At 51.8% G+C, this 9,837-nt stretch overlaps 1 protein-coding gene across 1 annotated transcript in view; it reads left to right on the top strand.

Moving 5' to 3' along the window:
* Positions 1–318: 318 nt before the first annotated feature.
* The window catches only part of SEMA6D (semaphorin 6D), an 82,399-nt gene continuing 72,880 nt past the window's right edge, over positions 319–9,837 (top strand). The window contains exon 1 of the mRNA XM_029071052.1: positions 319–440. The gene's annotated coding sequence lies outside the window, so the exon portion shown is untranslated. The remainder of the gene's footprint in view (positions 441–9,837) is intronic.

The raw sequence follows: 9,837 nt of genomic DNA, 5'->3' as shown, positions 1-9,837 counted from the left end.
CTGCTCTAAGCACTGAATAAGACATTAAAGTGTGTGTGGTTGGTGTGCATGTGTCTGCATGTGTATCTACATGAACGAATGTACCTGCATATATGTGAACATGTGACGATGATGCTTGTGAGCGTGTGAATATGAGTGTGTGTGTGTGTGCGCGCGCGTGGCCGGGCTGGACCAGTGATGCTCTGCTCGCCTCGGAGGCGGAGGGGCGGGCGAGGGGCGGGTCCAGGGGGCGGGTCCGGGGGTGGGGCGGAGGGAGAGGGGCTGGGGCCGGGCTGGGGCCCGGGGCTCGGGCCGGCGGGGCGGCTCCTCCGGCTCGTCAGTGTGGGAGCGACCCCGGGCTGGAAGCTGAGCCGGCCCCGTCGGACACGAGGACCCCCCGGACCCCCGGACCCCCGGACCTCGGACGCTGCCGGCCGGGACCCGAGCGACCAGCGACCGCGGTGAGTCCGTCGCTCCCCGGGCCGCGTTGGGTCAGGGGCTCCGGCGGGGCTGAACGGGGGTCCGCCTTTGTCGGGTGACTGAGGGGTCTGGGGAGGCGTAGGGGTCTCTGCCCGAGAGGGGTCTCCGTCTCTCCGGGAGCGATGTCTTCGCCCGCTCTCGGTCTCTACGTCGGTCGGAGGTGTCTGGATCTTTATCCCCTCGGACATAGACGTCTCTCCGCTAGGAGGATCTCTGACTCTCTGTTCTGAAGAGAGTTATCTCTCGCCAGAAAGAGAGAGATCTTTCCCCTTCTCGGTCTCGGTGGCTGAGGAGTCTCTCTGGCAGTGCTGTCCCTGAGTCTCTGTCTCAGGAAGCGAGAGATGTCTGCTTTCGGGTCTCTGTCTCTCCGGGATCTCCCGCCGGGATGGTCCCTCCCGACCCCCGGCCCTCTCGGCCGAACATACGCCCTGGAGTGTATGTGGTTGGTTTTTTTCTTGGGGGGGGGGGGGCAGGGGCGCGGCCCCTCGGCTGGAGGGGAGGGGAGAGTCAAGGTCTCTCCCCCGTGTGTCTCCCCACATCTGGGCTGTGGGGAAGGAGCTGGAGGAGCCCGAGCGTCTCGGAGCAGGACCGTCATCCCCGGAGACCCCGAAACCCCCCAAGACACCCTTCCCTCCACGGGTCCGCTCCGGGGGGCGAGGGGGGCGGAATATCAATTCGGATAATGGGTCTCTGTTCTCCCTCATCGGAGGCTGTTGTTGGGGAGGAGGGGGGAGCAACCCCTGGGAGTTGCTTGGACCCCTCCAGCCGGGGACACCTCCCAAAGCCAATTCCCCTCCCCACCTCTTTTCCCTGCCCCCCTCCAGCTACGCCCTGTCACCCACATGGGGATCCCACACAGTTTCACCCCATCCACACAACCTCAGCCTCATACTGACACAGTCCAACCCCCCACCCCTCTTTCCCGATACGCCGCCCCAGCCACGCCCTGTCACCCATACAATATCACATTATAGTGTCACCGCACCTGCACAATCTCAGCCCTACACTGAGCAGTCCTAACCCCCTTCCCTCCACCCATCAAACCGCGCCCAGCCACGCCCCTGTCACCCACGTGGCATCACCGCACCCTCATAACTTCAGCCCCCAACACTGACTCAGTCCGGCCCCCTCCCCTCCACCTGACACATCACCCTGGCCACGCCTTGTCGCCCACATGTGGGTCCCCTCACCCACACATCCTCGGCCCCACACTGACACAATCTAGCCCCTTCCCCTCTGCCTGATACACCTCCCCAGCCATGCCCTGTCACCCACACGGGCTCGCCCACGGGCTCACACAGGGGTTCACCCGCAGGGTCACATACAGAGAACCCTGAACCCAGGCTGCAGCGAGTAGGGCTGAGTTAGTCATTCAGTCGCATTTATTGAGATCTTACTGTGTGCAGAGCGCTGTATTGGGAGAGTACAATTCAACAATAAACATATTCCCTGCCCACAGCGAGTTTACTGTCTGGGGGACGGGGGAGGGGTGGGGAGAAAGACATTAATATAAATAAATTACACATATGTACATACATACTGTGTGGCTTGCGGTGGGGGAGGGGCGGTGTGAACAAAGGGTGCAAGTCAGGAAGACGCAGAAGGGAGTGAGAGAAGAGGTAGATGGGCCTTAGCCCAGGAAGACCTCAAGGAGGATATGTGCCTTCAAAAAGGCTTTGAAGGCGGGGTCGGGGGTGGGTGGGGAGTCACTGTTGAATATGGAGAGGGAGAGTGTTCCAGGACAGAGGCAGGACATAGGCATGGGGTCAAAGGTGAGATAGACTAGATCAAGACTGGGGTCTGTTGCGGGGTGGAGGGCTGTTTCTGGGGGCTGTCCTGGGAGGGCTCCGCACTACCATAAGCAGGGGAAGAGGATGCCGAGCCCGCACTGGGCCAGGCTGGAGGGACCTGAGCAGCCTAGGGACCAGTCCCTGCTGTTCTGTCCAAGCCGTAGCCATGGCTCGAGGCTTTCTGCTCAAAAGGCAAGTTTGAGGTTGTGGTTGTCCTCTGTGCTGCTGGTGGCACCCACTGCTGTGCCTGTTACCTTAGTGGTGGCATGACTATAGCTGGGCTCATGGCTGGGGCGGAGCCTGTGGCTATTCTCGTGCCCGTGCCCAGTGGTTGCTGGGGTGATACCTGAGGCGATGGTAGCGGTAGTGCCCATGACCCTGGCAATATCCACCGTGGTGAGAGTCGTGGCTCCCATGGGCATGATTGTGCATTGCTGTGCATCTCTGTCATTCAACCCACATATTCAATCTATCACTAAATCCTGTTGGGTCAACCTTCACAATGTTGCTAAAATCCATCCTTTCCTCTCCATCTAAGTTGCTGTCACATTAATCCAAGCACTTATTCTATCCTGCCTTGATTACTGTATCAGCCTCCTTGCTGTCCTCCCTACCTCCTGTCTCTCCCTGCTCTAGTCCATACTTCATTCTGCTGCCCAGATCATTTTCTACAAAAACGTTCTGGCAATATTTCTCCACTCCTCAAGAACCTCCAGTGGTTTCCCAACCACCTCGGCATCAAATAGAGACTCCTTACCATCAGCTTGAAAGCACTCCATCACCTTGCCCCCTCCTACCTCACTTCACTACTTTCCTACTACAACCCAGCCTACACATTTCTCTCCTCTAATGCCAACCTACTCACCGTACCTCGATCTCATCTATCTTGCTGCCAACCTCTTGCCCACATCCTGCCTCTGGCCTGGAAGGGCCTCCCTCCTCATGTCTGACAATTAGTCTCCCCATCTTCAAAGTCTAACTGAAGGCATATCTCCTCCATGAGGCCTTCCCTAAATCCTCTTTTCCCACTCCCTCCTGCATCATCCTTACTTGTTCCCTCTATTCACCAACCAACCCCCAAAACCCACAACACTTATGCATATCCATAATTTATTTATATTAATGTCTGTCTCCCCTTGTAGACCGTAAACTCATTTGGGGCCGGGAATGTGTCTGTTATATTGTTGTGTTGTACTCTCCTAAGCGCTTAGTCTAGTGCTCTGCACATAGTAAGCACTCAATAAATACAGTTGATTGATTGATTGGTGGTGTTGGAGCCCATGGTGGGGGCGGTGTCCATGATGGCCACTGTAGCAGCCACCACAATGGCCATAACTGGGCCTGTGGCCAAGGAGGTGGTGATGGATGGATGGATGGTTGGTTCTGCAGGGCACGTCCTCTCCCCATTCTCAGTCTTTGTTATGGGCAGAACCTCTGGCAGGCCTGGGCTATTGCCCATGCCACCTCTAAGTCTGCTGTCTATGAGACTGCGGGCACCTCCCAGCCTTTGGACCACTGTTGGGACAGGAGCGCAGCTAGGGGCTACCAGCCTAAAGTCAATTGTTGCCCGCGGGACCCCTCCTCAAACAGGCTGACTTGCCTCTGATCGGGCACTGAAGTGGCCCTGCCCAACCCAGACTCCCCACACCTCTCCCCGTTCTCCCTTCCTCCTGGCCGGCCAGGCTGGGACTACATCCATGGCGTACTAACTGAGCACCACTGTGTGTGCCTCGCCAGACTGGATGCTTGGGAGCGGAAGCCAGTAAAACACGGTTCCTCCCCCCAGGGGGTTTCTACTTGAAAGAGTCTGTCTACTATCTCTATTGACTTCTCCCCAATGTTCCACTGTAAGCTTTTAGAGGACAAGGATTGTGCCAACCAACTCTACCATACTCTCCCCAGTGCTCAGTACAGCGCTTGGCGCACAGTAGATTTCAAGATGCAAACGCCTTTTTTTATGGCATTTGTTCAGCACTTACTATGTGCCAGTACTGTACTATGTACTGGGGTAGATACAAGATAATCAGGTTGGACACAGCCCTTGTGCCACACGGAGCTCACAGTCTTAATCCCCTTTCACAGAGAAGCCAAGTGACTTGCCCAAGATCACACAGAAGACAAGTGCCACATCTGGGATTAGAACCCATAACCCTCTGACTTCCAGGACCGTGCTCTATCCACTGCTTCTCCTTTAGGACAGGAACTGTGTCCACTAGCTCTGTTGTACTCTCCCAAGCACTTAGTACAGTGCTTTGCAAACACTGTAGCCACTCGGTAAATACAATTGATTGATGGATTGAGTGATTGAGGGCAACCGGCAGACAGAGAGTACTTACAGAAAATGGGAACAGGAGGAAGAACTAGGGGAGAGCAGGACTTTGAACGCGCGTGCCTGGATGAAATGGTCGAATGAATAATTGAAAAGACAATTGGCTATGAGGATGTTCACAAGACTGAAGGGGGGAGTGAGCGCTAGGGGGCGTTGTTGAGTTGATGTAGTTAATTGGGAATGGCCTCCGGGTTGGTTGGGTTCCCCGATTTGACCCAAGAAATGAAGGAGCACCCCGCTGCCCCTTCTGCTTCTCCCCCTGCCTCTCCCACTGTTTTCTGTACAAGCCCCTAATGGGACTCGTCTGTACCAGTGCCTTACTCAGGGAGTTGGGTTTGAATTACCCAGATTTTCCCAGCCCCAGATGGGACTGTCAACTCCTAATTTGCACTCTGACTGCTGTCAATTCTGAGCCTGGCAGTCAGAGATCAGGGTTCTAGTCCTGGCTCCAACATATATCTGATGTGTGACCTTGGCCAAGTCACTTCACTTTCTCTATACTTCTGCTTCCTTTTCTGTAAAATGGGGATAAATCCCTACTCTTCCTCTCTGGCTGCAGATACCAGAGGCATAGGGGGATAGCTCAGATCTGATTCTCCTGGATCTCAGTACTTAGCAAAGTGTTTGGCACATAGGAAGAGCTGAATAAATACTACCATTATACACACACACCACACACACACCACACTCATACCCACACACTCATACCCAGTTGTCTGTTTTATTTGAAAAGACTCCACTTGATAGTGAAATCCCTTTATGAGTGTGTTTGCGTATGACTGAGTTATTAGTTATTATAATGATGATTACTGCAGATTTCAGAACAAAAATCATCCGTAGTCTAAAAGTCCAGATGATTGACGCCTCAGGTGTCTTTGGGGTCCTAATTGTTGGGGTAGTTTGCTCTGGTGTCGCCTGATCCTTGGGACTTATGATGGTGGACAAAATTGACCAGGGTAATTCAAGCCAAACATGGTTGTGTGACGGAAGTACCCAGATCATGTTGCGTCGCCAGATGTTCACTGAATCCCCTGCCTGATTGTCTCAATTGACCCCTGACCCTTGCTGATCCCAGCCTGGGCCAACCTGTCATCTGCCCACCATAGGGCAGAGGAGTCATGGACCCTGACCAGAGGGGAGTGTGGAAGACCTGGCTGCCAGAAATAGGGATCGGACTGTACGTGAACAGTCCAGTGAACAAGGATCTGGAGTCACTCCAGAGAATTCTCTAGTAAGGAAGGAGCAGGACCAGTCCACCAGAGAAGTTATATTTAAGAAGAACTGTATTTGGGTGAAAAATCTCCAAGGTTCTACAGGTGGTTTAAGCGCATTTTCAGGGATTTAAGCTAATGTCAGCAAGAAATGTGATTTATTGAACATTGCATCGTCTGTGTGCGTGTTGTGGAAAGTGTGTGTGTTAGAAATATGTCATGACTAGGAGCTGACATCTGAATTGTGCACATTTGAAAGCTTGATGTGGGCAGCAGGAAAAAGTGTGGTCTGTCTTCCCTGAACTATGAACAAACATAATAATAATGGTGGTATTTGTTAAACCCTTACTCTGTCTGAAGCACTGTTCTAAGCACTGGGGATTACAAGGGTGATCAGGTTGTCTCACGTGGGGCTCATAGTTTAATCCCCATTTTATAGATGAGGTAACTGAGGCACAGAGAAGTTAAGTGACTTGCTCAAAGTCACACAGTTGACAAGTGGTGGAGCCAAGATTCAAATTCATATCCTCTTAGATAAGCAGTGTGGCTTAGTGGAAAGAGCCTGGGTTTGGGAGGCAGAGTTCATGAATTCTAATCCCGACTCTGCCACTTGTCTGCTGTGTGAACCTTGGCAAGCCACTTAACTTCTCTGGGCCTCATACCTCATCTGTAAAAATGGGGATTAAAAAATGTGAGCCCCACGTGGGACAATCTCATTACCCTGTATCTACTCCAGTGCTTAGAACAGTGCTCTGCACATAGTAAGCGCTTAACAAATACCATAATTATTATCCTCTGATTCCCAAGCTCGGGCTCTTTCTACTGAGCCATGCTGCTTCTGGCCTGCCCATCCAGGATTCATTAATTCAACCTTACTTATTAAGTTACTTACTGTGTGCAGAACACTGAATTAAGCATTTGGGAAAGAACAATACAACAATAAACAGTGACAGTCCCTGCCACGATGAGCTCACAGCCTAGAGAGATGTGGCCTGTCCTCTCTGAACTTTGACTAGCGTGGCCTGCCTGTCCTGAACTGTGAGACTTGTGGTCTGCCCCAGACTGTGAGCAGTGTGGCCTGACTGCCCTAAACTGTGACTGATGTGGCCTGCCCACCCCAGGATGGCGGGTGACATGGACCTGTTGCCCCTTGAACAGTGAGCTGGCATAGCCCACCCACCTACTTCAGACTGTGAACTATGTGGTCTGCCCTCCCTGAAATGTGAGCAGCGTGGCCCGCCCACCCTGGACTATGAGCGATGTGGCCCAACCGCCCTTAACTGTGTCCTGCCCACTCTGGGTACAGAGCACTGGACTGGGCCCTTAAAAGAGGACACAACATCATTACAACATCTCTAGAATCTGCCCTTTCCTCTCCATCCGAACTGCTTCCACGCTGATCCAAACACTTATCCTATACTGCCTCAGCTACTGAATCAGCCTCCTCACTGACCTCCCTGCCTCCTGTTTCTTCCTTCTCCAGGCCTTACTTCACTCTGCTGCCTAGATCATTTTTCTAAAAAAAATTCTGCTCACATTTCCCCACTCCTCAAGAACCTCCACTGGTTGCCCATCCACCTCTGCATCAAGCAAAAACTACTGATCATCAACTTTAAAACACTTAATCAGCTCTCCCCTTCCTACCCTACCTTGCTAATCCCCTAGTATAATCCTGGATGCACAGTTCACTCCTTTAATAGCAGCCTACTCACTATGCTTCAGTCTTGTTTATCCTGCTGCTGACCCCTTGCCCACGTCCTGCCTCTAGCTTGGAACTCCTTCTCCCTGCATGCCATCCAATCAATCGTATTTATTTACAGAGCACTGTACTAAACACTGTGAGTAAAATATAACAGTGAGAGAGTAAAATATAACAGTGTTGGTGGACACATTCTCTACCCATAAAGAGCTTACAGTCTAGAGGGGGAGACAAACATTAATATTAATAAATTACAGATATGCAGAAGAGATTAGGAGAGGAAATGAAGGCATAGTCAGGGAAGGCCTCTGAGGAGATGTGCTTTTCATATCCAAAGATCCATCCCTACTTTGCCCATCTTCAAAACCCTCCTAAAATCTCCTTCAAGAGGCCTTCTTTTTTTATGATATTTGTTAAGCACTTACTGCATGACAACTACTGTTCTAAGTGCTGGGATAGGTACAAGTAAATCAGGTCAGACACTGTCCCTGTCCCATATGAGGCTCAAAGTCTAAGTAGAAGGAAGAGTAGGTATTGAATTTCCATTTTGCATTGAGGAAACTGAAGCACAGAGAAGTTAAGTGACTTACCCAAGGTCACATAGCAGTCAAGTGGTGAAGTTGGGATTAAAACCCAGGTCTTCTGATTCCCAGGCCCGTGCTTTATCCATTAGGCCAGATTGCAGATTGCCTTCTAGGACTAACCTCTCATTTCCCCACCCTGTTATCTCTCCCTTCTGCATTGCCTATGCACTTGAGTCTGTAGCCCTTAAAATGTTTGTTACCCCATCCCTGTCTGTCTCTCCTGCTAGATCAGTAGCTCCTGGAGGGCAGGGATCTTGTCTACTAACTCATTTGTATTGACACTCCCTAGTGCTTAGTTCAGTGCTCTGCAGTCAAATACCATTGATTGATTGATTGATTGACAAAAAAAACAGAAGACTCTGGCCTTGGGGAGCCAATAGTTTACAGCGTCAGTGACTGTTCATATGTGGGATAATCAGCTAACCACAGAGCAAGTCCAAAAAGGATAGATAAAATAGATAAGCCAGACCACCTGAAGGCTAAGGGGGGATGATGGAATGGGATGATTGGGAGCGTAGGGATTAACCCAGTGGAGGTGGGATTTCAGCTGAGTGCTGTCGGGTTGGAGTTGGGTAAGGGGTTTCAGACAAGAGGAAGGGCGGATGTGAGCAGTCAAAGCTGAGAGAGTTGAGAGGTTGTTGAGTGAGGAGGGAAGTTCAGGTGGAACAGGGAGAGTGAGTTGGGGAAGTAGAAGGATGAAGTAAGCAGAAAGATCAATCTATCAATCAGTGGTATTTACTGAGCATTTACTACATGTACAGCATATTACTAAGCACATGGAACAGTACAACATATTTAGCAGATATATTCCCTACCGACACTGAGTTTACAGACTTAGAGGAGGAGACAGACATTAATATAAATGAAAGATCTAGCACCGTGAGTTTTGCTCTTGTGGGGAGGGGAAGCTAGAGTCCTTGGGTGTGTCTTAGAGCTCTCCCCATCCCCAAAACTCTGCAGTTGATGGGGAAATCAAGGGACAGGAGGAGGCTAGGCAGGTCCTCAGCCACTCTAGGAGAAATTCTCCACACAAGGCTGCAGTCAAGGCTGCAGTAGAGCCTGTTGGACTCTCAACCACGAGGGGCCTGAACCTCTGCTCCTCCAGTGTAAGGACTGTAACTGCTTTTTCTGTATTTGTCGACGTCCCCATCTTCTATTTTGGTCTGGGGTTTTCACAGTTTAGTCTTAGCTTATCTGCCACCAGTCCTCCATATTATATAGGGACCCTTTGGGGGCCAGGGAGGAAGCTAATTTTCCCAGTCTAGTGTTTGCATACAGCAGGCGCCTAATAAAAATTATTGAGTGGGTGGATGAGGTAGGGTTGGGGGAGGAATGGGGCTGGGAGGGGGCTGCTGCAGGGAACATGTCTACCAATTCTGTTTACTCTGCTAAGGGCTTACTACAGTGCTCTGCACACTGTAAGCATTCAGTACATGCCACTGATTGGTTGACTGATTGGCCCTCAGCTTCCCAGAGGGTCCTGAGGTGGATCTGGGGAGGATCAAGGCAGAGCCCCTGAGGCCCCACAGAGCCACTGGGGAGGTGAGGAAGCATTGTGAACAGCTTGTAACCCCCAAGGCCTGAGCACTCTGAAGCCCAGACGTTTCTGCTCCAGCGAATTAATGTCTGGCCCCCAAGGGGGAGGATTGCGGGTGTAGGTGGCTGACCTGACTGGCCAGCCCTGACCCTGAGGGGTCCAACTGGTTCTGGGTCGGGGTGAGCAGGGAGCAGACTCTCCGAGTGACCCCTTTCCCTGGCTGGATCA

Source organism: Ornithorhynchus anatinus, chromosome 8 (assembly GCF_004115215.2).
Source record: "Ornithorhynchus anatinus isolate Pmale09 chromosome 8, mOrnAna1.pri.v4, whole genome shotgun sequence".
NCBI classification, from domain to species: Eukaryota; Metazoa; Chordata; class Mammalia; order Monotremata; family Ornithorhynchidae; genus Ornithorhynchus; species Ornithorhynchus anatinus.
The sequence above is the reverse complement of the archived record's forward strand: the minus strand, read 5'-3'. Positions and strand labels throughout refer to the sequence as shown.